Source organism: Phocoena sinus, chromosome 3 (assembly GCF_008692025.1).
Source record: "Phocoena sinus isolate mPhoSin1 chromosome 3, mPhoSin1.pri, whole genome shotgun sequence".
NCBI classification, from domain to species: domain Eukaryota; kingdom Metazoa; phylum Chordata; class Mammalia; order Artiodactyla; family Phocoenidae; genus Phocoena; species Phocoena sinus.
Genome location: NC_045765.1, coordinates 97,761,634 through 97,773,837, shown reverse-complemented (window position 1 = coordinate 97,773,837; position 12,204 = coordinate 97,761,634). Strand labels below are relative to the sequence as shown.

The 12,204-nt window shown below is 35.7% G+C and overlaps 1 long non-coding RNA gene across 2 annotated transcripts in view; it reads right to left on the bottom strand.

The window, feature by feature from the left end:
- Positions 1 to 12,204, bottom strand: part of LOC116751491 — a 156,772-nt gene that overhangs the window by 120,444 nt on the left and 24,124 nt on the right. Inside the window, exons 3-6 of one of the 2 annotated variants that reach the window (XR_004349274.1) lie at positions 8,832 to 8,953; positions 7,539 to 7,640; positions 6,529 to 6,624; positions 6,339 to 6,385 (exon numbers count right to left, since the gene is read on the bottom strand). This is a non-coding gene — a long non-coding RNA (uncharacterized LOC116751491). The remainder of the gene's footprint in view (positions 1 to 6,338; positions 6,386 to 6,528; positions 6,625 to 7,538; positions 7,641 to 8,831; positions 8,954 to 12,204) is intronic. The other variant, XR_004349273.1, reaches the window with a different exon arrangement.

Below are 12,204 nucleotides of genomic sequence, written 5' to 3'. Positions count from 1 at the left end.
CACACAGGCCTAAAATCATACAGCATGCACTTATACCATATTAGTGTTCATGTAATAAAAAGTAATATATCATAATTGTGTACTCCACACCTATTCATCTGTAGTTCCACCCTTTAGCATATACCTAAACAAGAGAAATAAAGATCTTATCAAATCTATGCCAAGGAAGGATTTAACCAAAAATACTCAAAAGGGCCATAAATTTTAATATATCGGATGCTACTTAAAAATTCACTTTATATTACTAGGATAGAAACTGCCACTTTCATTGTACAAAACTAGAAGAGGGACACCAATGTAATGTTGACATTGAGAAATGCAATATATATTTATGTAATATGAGATGCTTGGACCATGTTACAAAAATGCAAATTTTATTTTCTTGTACATTTAGTGAGAAAAGGGAGGGAGAGTAAATGTCAAAGGTTAAAGTGTAAACTCTGGAACAGAAGCCTTTGGCAGATTTTATTTATATTGGACATGCTGAACCCTTTAAACATTTACCTAGAAATGCAAATACCAGACATTTATTCTTGAATATTTTACTTCAGTTTTCCCATAATCTCCAGATACTTCCATCCCCTCTCACAATGACTATACTAATGCTAAATTGTTCAAGGCAATCAATTAATGGAAGCAATCAGGTTGTACATCACAAAATGGAGACAATCTAGAAATCTCTTTTATTAAGTCAACATAAACAAATGATCAAAATAATTCAGTCCATTTCTGTGGCTTAAAAAAATATTTTTGTCTCCTCCTTTCCATCCCAGTCTTCTTCTATTCCCAAGTCTTATGGCCAGGTCACAGCAACAAAAACCCATTTTACTATATATTGCTTACCTCAATATAACTAAAGAAGTATAATAGGGACTTCCCTGGTGGCTCAGTGGTTGGGGGTCCGCCTGCCGATGCGGGGGACACGGGTTCGAGCCCTGGTCCGGGAGGATCCCGCATGCTGCAGAGCAGCTGGGCCTGTGTGCCACAGCTGCTGAGCCTGTGCTCTGGAGCCCGCGAGCCACAACTACTGAGCCCGTGTGCTGCAACTACTGAAGCCTGTGCTTTGCAGCAAGAGAGGCCACCGCAACGAGGGGCCCGCGCACCGCAATGAAGAGTAGCCCCAGCTCGCCGCGACTGGAGAAAGCCTGCGTGCAGCAACGAAGACCCATTGCAGCCAAAAATAAAATAAAAAAAAAAAAAAAAAAAAGAAGTATAATAAATGTTTCTAGATTCCAAATGTACAGCTATGTCACAGAGGTAAAAAGCACTGAGCCAGGCTGGAAAATTGACAGTATTTTATGGCCCCACTTTAGTTTATGGTCATTTCACAAAATCTACCAAAGGCATAAAAGACTTTATGGTTTTTTTTTCTATAATTAGTAAATTGATCCTTTGTCTCTCCAATTCTAATTCCTTAATTCCAATTCTACTAGAATGGTTTATATTGTTAAAAACATCTTTGGAGAATTAATCTTTTGGTCATAATTTTTAAATGAATATAACAACTGATTAAATATATAATTCATTGCCTAATCAGGAATAAAATTTTAATCCCATAAAAGATTTTTAATAGCAATTTTAACTACTAGGCACATAATTAATGGTGTTAGGGGATAAAAATGAAATTTCAAGGTGACTAAAGCATAAATTCAAGAACTTTAGACAATTCTAGAGATAACACAACATTAAAATTAAAAGCTTATAGCTGTGTTTATAGAATGATGTGTAATTATAAGTTACTATTCCACCTTTTCAGATAAAATAATATAGTAGAAGAATTTTATTCAGAAAATAAGTTTTATAAAACATTTTTAAGGACAATGAAACAGCAATAAAACAATTTTTGGTTCCAATATAAATAAATCTTATTCATAAAAGAAAGCAAGTTAAAAGGCATTGGAACTCTGAGATATTAATTACTGTGCTTTTACATAGAGGGAAATTATGGCAGTACAATTCTATGGTCATTATACATGCAAAGTTTCCATTAACTTTGATGATTTTGCTTTTATAAGTAACACAGTATTACTTTATCATACACAATATTTTTATTAGTAAGAGTATCTCATAATAATACTGTTAAACAATTGGGCTCTACATTCTCAAGCCTCAGAATTTTCAATGAAGGGACCTCAGTTTTACTACAGCAATGACTGAATTTTGTGCAAAATTCTCAAATTTTGAATATATCACATTATGGAGCACCCATTTATTTTCAATTGCTTGGGTGGATGGGATCAAGGAAAATGCAGTTATACTACAGGAATTTTCTGCCATTCAATTGCCAGTGTAGTTATGCATGAAGAACTCTTAATAAGTCAAAAGAGAACAAAATTCATTTGAAAGCAGAATTGACCCCCTTGATTTGGTTTTACGAATGGAAAGATTCAGGTCACTATGGATCCTTTTCTCTACTCAAAAAGAGACCCTCTCTATTAATAAGCATTAAAATGTTTCACGTTTTAAAGTTTGCAACATCATGGCTTCATTATGAATTAGGTATTTAGGGGAAAATGCATTTCCTACAAAGGAAAATGTTAAAAATGTACCATTCCTCCAACATGCATTTTTCAAATAGTAAGAAAGAAATGTAACTGTTTTTGCAACCTAGGCTCAAGCAACTGCCCAAGCAGCCTATAGGACTGATATCAATAGGAGTTTTATGCCTGATGGAAAATCATTCTAAAGATTTTTTTTAACTGAAAAATAACGTCACCACTGTGATTTCCACCCTGGAAAACTAAAGCGGGAATCACATTGTGTTGTTAAAATGTTAGCAACATTTCATTTTTTGAAAAGGCAATTTAGTTTTCCTGAAATAAAGAGTTGATTATATCTCTTATTTCTGTTACAAGAATTTGATATATCACAAAGTATGAGTTACAGCATGTGCCAACTATCAACCAGGAAAAATGAACCTGATTCATAATTCACTTTGAGAATGTCTAGTTAGTCAATCAAGTGATTTGTAATCATGAAAGCTGCCAGAAATGGAATGAATAATGAGCCACAGTAAAATCCCTGGATTTTTTTTAGTATTCTTATTTCATTATGTGACTTTTATTGCCACTTTTGATCAGTTTCTCAGCAGCACAAATTAAATCACACATATTTACTTAGAAGTTTTTAACTATTAAATAGGCTAAAGGATACACAAGTTGATGACCAGAGTATTTAATGTCTTCCTACGAAATTAAAAGTCTTAGTGTTTATAGCTTTAGCAAAGAAAACTTCATTCCTTCCAACCCCCTCAACACTCGCCTTATTTTATTTAAATTATTTAGTGAATATGCTATTTCAGGATAGCTTATTCTGATTCAGTGTATTTTCTTAAGTTGTTTCTATATAGTCTAAAACAAGTAAAATCATTTAACAGAATTTTGTTACTATCAGAAGCATTAAACTTCCTATTAATATCTTCATTGTATACTATTTCCTCAGTTAAAACTATAACATAGGGGGCTTCCCTGGTGGCGCAGTGGTTGAGAGTCCGCCTGCCGATGCAGGGGACGGGGGTTCGTGCCCCGGTCTGGGAAGATCCCACATGCCGCAGAGCGGCTGGGCCCGTGAGCCATGGCTGCTGAGCCTGCGCGTCCGGAGCCTGTGCTCCGCAATGGGAGAGGCCACAACAGTGAGAGGCCCGTGTACAAAAAAAAAAAAAAAAAAAAAAAAAAAAAAAAAAAAAAAAAAAAAAAAAAACTATAACATAAGCTGATGGCCAAAGAACATTTGACCTCTAATATATGTTATTAAATAATATATATATTTCTCATTATACATAATATTAAGTTATTATAATATATAAGCATTGAATTATATAATAGATATATACTGTGTACTACAGTTATTAGTATAATCTTATTAAATATAAAAAATATAAACCAACTTAAAACTTGGCATATTACTAAAGGGGTAATATGATAAGTTAGTGTTTTTCAAAATGTAAAACTACTAAACTATGTAAGAATTTGTCACTCTGATAATACTGGCCATTATTAGCATTTTAGCAGGATGGCATGACATAAGAATTACACAATTTTAAGCAAACAGAACTTTAAATGTGATCAAAAATAGGCTCATTCTTTGACTTACTTTTCATAATTTTCAAGCAAAATAGTCTTTATACAACTTTAGACTGATTATAACACCAGCCTACATGTGGCCTTCCCTAAGGAAAGTAATAAGTCCTTAAGGCAAGACCTATCCTACTCATTACTGAAATCTAATATTTATGAAAAATTCAACTATCTAAATTTTGTGGGTTAATTTCCAATAATAAATGGTGTTCAAGATAACAAATTCCAGACATATACTATATTGATTCCAAGAAGCAAGTACGATTCTGGTGAGACTTCAGGAAAGATACTGTTTTCCACACTGCATGTGTGAAAAGTGTAGCAGCACTCCACCTTGGAATTCACTTTATCACCATTATCACACTAACTGTGAGGATCATCTTTTCTTTCCGACAGAGATTAACCATTCATTCAACAAATGCTTATTAAGCATCTATTATGTGTCAGATATTGTGATAAAAACTGGGAATGAGAAAATTGAATCAGACAGCCTTTTTACTTGCCCTTAAGAAATCTATAGTCTAGTTAGAAAGACTCATATAGGTAAATAAGTACAATAAAATATAGGTTCTAGAATAGATCTATGTACTGGAAAGGCTCAAAGAATGTAAGGTACAATGACAGAGGTCAGTAGTCACGAAAGGCTTCAGGGAAGTACCAAAGCTGAATCTTGAATGAAAAGTTCGTACTCGGGGAGGGGGAAGGGTGAGCTGTGACAAAGCGAGAGAGAGGCATGGACATATATACACTACCAAACGTGAAATAGATAGCTAGTGGGAAGCAGCCGCATAGCACAGGGAGATCAGCTCGGTGCTTTGTGTCCACCTAGAGGGGTGGGATAGGGAGGGTGGGAGGGAGACACAAGAGGAAGGAGATATGGGGATATATGTATATGTATAGCTGATTCACTTTGTTATAAAGCAGAAACTAACACACCATTGTAAAGCAATTATACCCCAATAAAGATGTTAAAAAAAAAGAAAAAAAAGTTTGTACTCACCAGGGAGCAAGGAGGAAAGATCATAATGATAAGAAGAAGAATATTAATAAAGAAGTGCCAAATAGCTAATTACAGTAGGGTTACTACAAGCTATTCAGTTTAACTGAAGTCGACATGTAAGGAATATATATGATGTTGGGTAGTAAGGGAGAAGGCTGCCAGAGGTAAGCCTGAAACAGTATGCAATGGCCCAATAACAAAAGTCCTATATGTACATTAACACAATATATATCTTATAAACAACAGAAACCTTTGAAGAATTTTAAGCATAAAAATCACAGGACCATAGGTTTCCATAATGTCTAAACAATTTATGCATTTGGCTTTCTTCAACAATGGTCAAACTAACATTTCACATTTCATTGTGTATCTGATAGAGAATTAATATCACCATTTTAGCCTACCTGTCTTATATTCATATGTAAATAACCTCCCAAAACAAGGGTCTCAGCCTCTAGCAAACTTGTGAACCGAACAGCAATTCTACTACCTGAAGAGTGGGGCAGACATTAAAGATACACCAAGCTTAACAAGGAGGCATCATCAAGATTCTACTTAAAGAATTCATATATGTGATATATGCACATGCCTACACACACAATATTAAGCATGGATAATATACTGACTGTCAAAAGTTATGTCCATGTAAAGTCACAAAAGCAAATGTTTTCCACACACACATTTTGGCGTACCTCAATCAGTAGTATAAAATCACTGTGAACTAGCCAGACTATGCTTCAAAAATAAAGTAGCCTAGTCTTGAACTGCATACATAAAAGCTTCATGCAGCTTAATGCAGCGTTTATAAACAGGAGCTTTGAGCAGAAGCTCTGAGGTCACAGAGTCCAGGGTTGGAATCCTGGGTCAGCCACTGACCTTATACAAATTATGAAACTCTCTAAGTCTTAGTTTCCTTATCTGCAAACCTGGGGTAATTATTCCTGCCCCACAACACTGTTGCGGAGATACAATGAAGCACAGAAAGCCCTCAGCACAGGGCTGAGCAAATAGTAATTATTCAATAAATAGTATCTTATTATTATAGATACAATAGAAATTATTCTAGTTATGATAAACTCATGTTTATACACTAAATAATTTTGTCTGACTAGCATCAAAGAAATTTCCAAAGTCTAGTCCAACTGCAAATGTTTGATGTAGGCTTAATGTGAAAACAGTATTAATATGAGACAAATCATCTAAAAATAATGTTTTCAAGGAAAGAGATTTTGAAAAATGCATCATTACACTTAATTACTTACAGAGCATGGGAAGAAGAGTCCAATCTTACTATAGGAATACTGCAAGCCTTTTTAAGGAAAAGGAAAATGGTACAATCAAACCTTTTCTCCAAATACAGTGCCATGTCATTCCTTTTTTTATTTCATCACCTCTTACAAAAAGATTTAGTACAGATGGTAAGGCTGGTTATAATCATGTAACAACATGTACCTGTCGTATAAGGATCCTCTCCCTAGAGTGAGGCGTTTCTTTGACTTCAGTGAGCATCAGTCCTACCAGTCTCTGACCTTGGGATTTGTTTATACTCTGTAAGAAAAAAAAAATTAAAAAAAATAAAAATATAATAACAATAAAACTATAAATAAGGTAGAATACTAGTAAAGCAAGACCGTAAAAGAAAATTTACTTTGACGACCTGACAATGAAGATGATTCAAGTGAAAACAACTAGAATAAAGAGGGCCAAAGCAACATCGGTAACTGTATCAAGTTACTTATACATACATATATACATACATACATATGTATGTATGCATATATACATATATACACATACTCATGGTTACGTAAGGTTGGGTCAAGTCACAAATATAATTAGTATAGTAAAATGAAGTTATGATTATTAAATATACATTAAATGATATTAACCTGAACTAAAGATTGCTACGTAGATACACTAACTCTTGTGATAATATTAAACGTATATACGTAGCCATCCACTGTATCTCTGGGATAGCAAACCTGCGGCTAGCATTAACAATGGCTACCAGTTGAAAGACCAAATAATCTATGTATTTGAAAATGGAAGAGAATCTATACAATTACACTGCAGTTATTCTGAAATTTCCTGAAATCAGTAATATACTTTAAAATAAGCATGTAATACATGTGATTCTGTTCTAGCCAATATTTATTCAAATAAAAGTCATGAATTGTAAGTTAACTAGCATGTGTTATATAGAAATAAGAATAGGGGTGAGAGAGAAACTAAACCAACTACTTTTAGGTATATTCATAAACATCAAATTATTACTTCCATTCTTTTCTACTATTAGGCTGACTTTTATGCAATCCTTTAGACATAAGTAATGAAGCATTATGGTTCAACACCCTAATGATGTCTCACAAAACAAGGTTTAAACCAAACTGTTATTTGATAACACTGAAAACATGAAATAATACTAGCATGATCTTTCCTGTATGAAGATGACACTGACTCACCGTCAATAAAGACGAGTTTCAAGTTGTTTTTCCACGGTGGAGATGGACTTCCTGATACAGCCATTCTCTTGCCAAAGCTCCCTGGTGAATAACAGCTTATACCTGAAAGATAAGTGTCACCAGTGGTCACAGAAAATAACAAAATAAAATTGTCAATATAGCAATGAAACCTATGCCTTGGTCCCAACCACTGTGTCCTGATGAACTAAAAATAAAGTCACAAAAATATATAAATACTGCATAATACTTACATACAAAAATTGTACATGTATTTACTCTGACATATTAATTGTATTCTATATATCACTGACCTAAAAATACAAATAATCACAGCCTGACCTCTATCCCTAGTAAAAATGTTCTCAGCTGTCTTAACTAAAACAAAAATTGCTTCTGACATGTAAAATCCAACGTGTATAATGAAAATGCTCAAAACATGAATGCATGCCAACTTTTCATCCCTCATCACCAGTAGCAATAACTGAGGAAATTACAGAATATTTTTGTTAATGTTAGCAATATTCTCAATAGCATTAAATGCAGTATGACTACAGCCAAAATTACTTCGACATTTCCCAGAATTCTGAAAAATACTTCTACTTTTCACAAAGAAAAAATAATTGTGTTACTAGCTTCAGTGTTCATTCATGTTAATGCAGAACAGAGGTTTTGTAAATAAATACTCCCAATATGGAATTTTATCAGTTGCCAGTTGAACGTCCTTCATAAGAGTTGAGGAGCTAGCTAAACATTGCTGAAGACATAGTTTTTAGTATAAGTAAAATTAATGTTATGTGCTTCTTTATTATTTAAGGGAGTAAGAGATTAATATTTGTTAAAAATCATTAAAAAGCAGGACTTCCCGGGCGATCCAGTGGTTAAGACTCCGTGCTTCCAGTGCAGGGGGTGCAGGTTCAATCCCTGGTCAGGGAACTAAGATCCCACGAGCCAGGTAGTGTGGCCAAAAAAAAATGTTTTTAACTCAAAAAACAAGAAAAAAACTTCACTAAGAAGCAGCTAACAACTAGATACCATTCAAACAAAATCACAATGCTAAGTACCTATGATGAGCAAGGCAATCACTATTTTTTAAATTTTTATGCCTGGGGATTCTATGACAGGTATAAAAATAACAAGGCATAGTACACAATCTCAAAGAAATCACAATATCAGTATTATTGAAACATTCCACTTCCTTTTCTACATAGTTGCTTACAATAACAAACAGCTAAATTCTACCCCAGATCCTCTGTTAGAACAGGAAGGATGAAGAGGAAGAGCACAGCATCATACCAGAACATGGCAGCTACCACAGGGATGAGGCTCTGGGGCTCCTCTTGCAAACGGAGATAAGGAAATTTCAAGAGAAATGTTGAGAACATCTGCTACAACCTGCGATGCAGGTCTACTGCCACCTGTAAACAAATAATCTTTGTTCATTTTAAGGCACTATAACAAATGTTTCCAGTCACAATTCTGTTTTAAAGGATCATTCTCCTTATCAACTCTTCATTACATTCCTTATCATCATCCCTCACCAACTCATCAAAATTGGGAATTAGGCTGCAAACTCCCGAAGTTCCTCTTCATACTGGTTTCCCATTTCAACAATGCCTAGCAGAGCACCTTACCATTTTTAAATACTTAATAAATGTCTGATAAGTGGAATTGAACTAGTCATCTTACTCCTTCACCTGTCACCCCCAAAATAATCACTTATTCTAGCTACAGCTACCATTCCTGGCAGGACAGTATAAGATGAAAAGACACAAGATTATTTATTTATTTATATTTCTTTTTGGCTGCATCGTGTATTCATTGCTGCACACAGGCTTTCTCTAGTTGGGGCGAGCAGGGGCTACTCTTAGTTGTGGTACACGGGCTTCTCATTGCAGTGGCTTCTCTTGTTGCAGAGCACAGGCTCTAGGCATGCAGGCTCAGTAGTTGTGGCTTGCAGGCTCTAGAGTGCAGGCTCAGTAGTTGTGGCGCACGGGCTTAGTTGCTCTGCAGCATGTGGGATCTTCCCGGACTAGGGATCGAACCCGTGTCCCCTGCATTGGCAGGCGGATCCTTAACCACTGCGCCACCAGGGAAGTCCAACATTATTAATTCAACAAATGCTTTGCTCAAACACCTACTAGGTACCATACTAAGTTCCATGGATATTAGTGTAAATAACACATGATCCCTGCCCTTAAATAACTCAGTCTAGTAAGAAAGATAAACATGGAAAATAACCATTATAATATTCTGAAATCAGTTCATAACAAGTTTTATAGAAAGTGCTACAGATACTAAAAGGGAGGAAAACTGTCTTAGAATAAAATCTTTAGAGAGGAAATGTCAAGTGAGATGAGTACTAAAGAATGAGTAGCTGCTGAACAGAGGGACAGAGAAAGGGCATTCTTAGCAGAAGGAAGAGGTGAAAAATTATAGGTATGCAAAAGGGTACACAATATATTGAGAACTTCAAGAAGCTTTTGGGAAGGCAGCAGATGAGGGGGAAAAAAGGCATAAGAAAGATCACAGAGATGCCTTATTATGCTAAAAAGCTGGATCTCTGTCCTGACCAAAGGAGGTAAGCCAAGAGCATGACATGATCATTAAAAAGATCTTGGGGGCTTCCCTGGTGGCGCAGTGGTTGAGAGTCCGCCTGCCGATGCAGGGGACATGGGTTCATGCCCTGGTCCGGGAGGATCCCACATGCCGCGGAGCGGCTGGGCCCGTGAGCCATGGCCACTGAGCCTGCACATCCGGAACCTGTGCTCCGCAACGGGAGAGGTCACAGCAGTGAGAGGCCCACGTACTGCAAAAATAAAAATAAAAAGATCTTGGCAACAGTGTGAAAGATCGGAGGAAAGACAAGACTAGAGGCATGGGACCAAATCATGAAACAAAGCTGACTTGACTTTAATGGTTTATGGAACTATGGTGACCCAATTCACCAATGACCATTAGGTTTGTTACCCAGTGGATCTTGAATTGAGATATAGATTTAGAGAATACTACAGACTCTAATTTATTTTATAAAACTGTTTATGTGATATAACCTCAAGGAAACAGCATAGCAGAAATTTCATAGAAATTGTATCAAGATACCAAAATATTAATAATGACTAGCTCTGGGTATTGGGGTTACAGGTTATATTTTTCTTCTTGTTCCTAATCTATTTGAAATTCTCCACACGTCAGAATTAAAAATAAATTTTAGGTCAATTCCTTGAAACTTAAAAGCTACTACTGGCATTAACCCTAAAGGGCCAGAGCCAGGATTCCTTGACAACATAATTGGCTACAAAGGCTCCCTTCATCACCACAGCTCACTATACATAAAATACTCATTCCTACATCAGAACCTAAACCCATGCCATTTCTACTTCTGTAACATCCTCTTACCCTGAATGCCTACCTAAATCCCAACTTCATCATGTCGCCAGCTATAATGATCTTATACATACATTACCAATAGCTCATTATCTGCCCCACATATTGAGACATACAATCATATTATTTATTGAAATCCTTCCTGAATAGTTCTCGTTTGTTCTTCCTACGATTTTCTACAAGAATACTAGTGAATAAAAAAAGAGAATGCTAGTGCAAAATCAGTCCTATTCTAAAACAAATATTCAGACGTGACTCATTTATGGATATATGTGCCTGTAAGTACACCAATGATTTGATAAACTGCAAATTTATGCATATAACCTACAAACTACAAAAGAGTTTTCAAATCTATTATCTCAGAAGAAACTGCCTACTATTACGAGTTGCACTGTGTCCCCCTAAAAGATGTTGAAGTCCTAACCCTCAGTACCTATGAATGTGACCTTATTTGGGAATAGGGTCTTTGCAGATAATCAAGTTAAAATGAGGTCATTAGGGTGAGTTCTGATCCAATATGACTGATGTCCTTATAAATAGAGGAAATTTGGACACAGAGACAATAATACACACAGGGAGGACACTACATGAAGATGAAGGCAAGGGTCAGGGTTATGCATCTACATGTCAAAGAACACCAAAGACTGCCAGCACACCAGCACAAGCTATGGAAAGAGGCATGGAATAGATTCTCTCCCTCACAGCCCTCAGAAGAACCAACCCTGCCAACATCTTAATCTTGGACTTCTAGCCTACAGAACTGAGAGACAATAAGTTACTGTTGCTTAAGCTACCCCCATTTGTGGTACTTTGTTACAGCAGCCCTAGCAAAATATACACCCACAAAGGGAAACGATTTTTTTTCCCCTGAAAGTCACTAAAGATGAAAACATTCTGAAGAAAGATTGCCAATCAGAAATAAAATTTCTTGCTATTCATTTTTAAATTTTGTAGCAAAAGTGCTATTTAACAGCTAAACCAACCGAGTGCCAAAAAACTCTAAGGGGGTATGAGTCAACCTTCATCCTATATAGTAACATTTATACATACAGCATCACATAATCAAACATTGGAGAATGATAGCACCCTATAGATACTAGGACATGAGCATAACATGAAATTATATAGATTTTCCTACGTTTTTAAGAGAGTTGCTCTATGCATTTTTATGTACCTGTAAGAATACAACTTGACCCATCATAAAATCAAAAAGTAGTATAATGAGTTACTTAATAAGGAGCAATGAAGTCAGCACAGGTCAGAAATGGGTTCTGGAGTGACA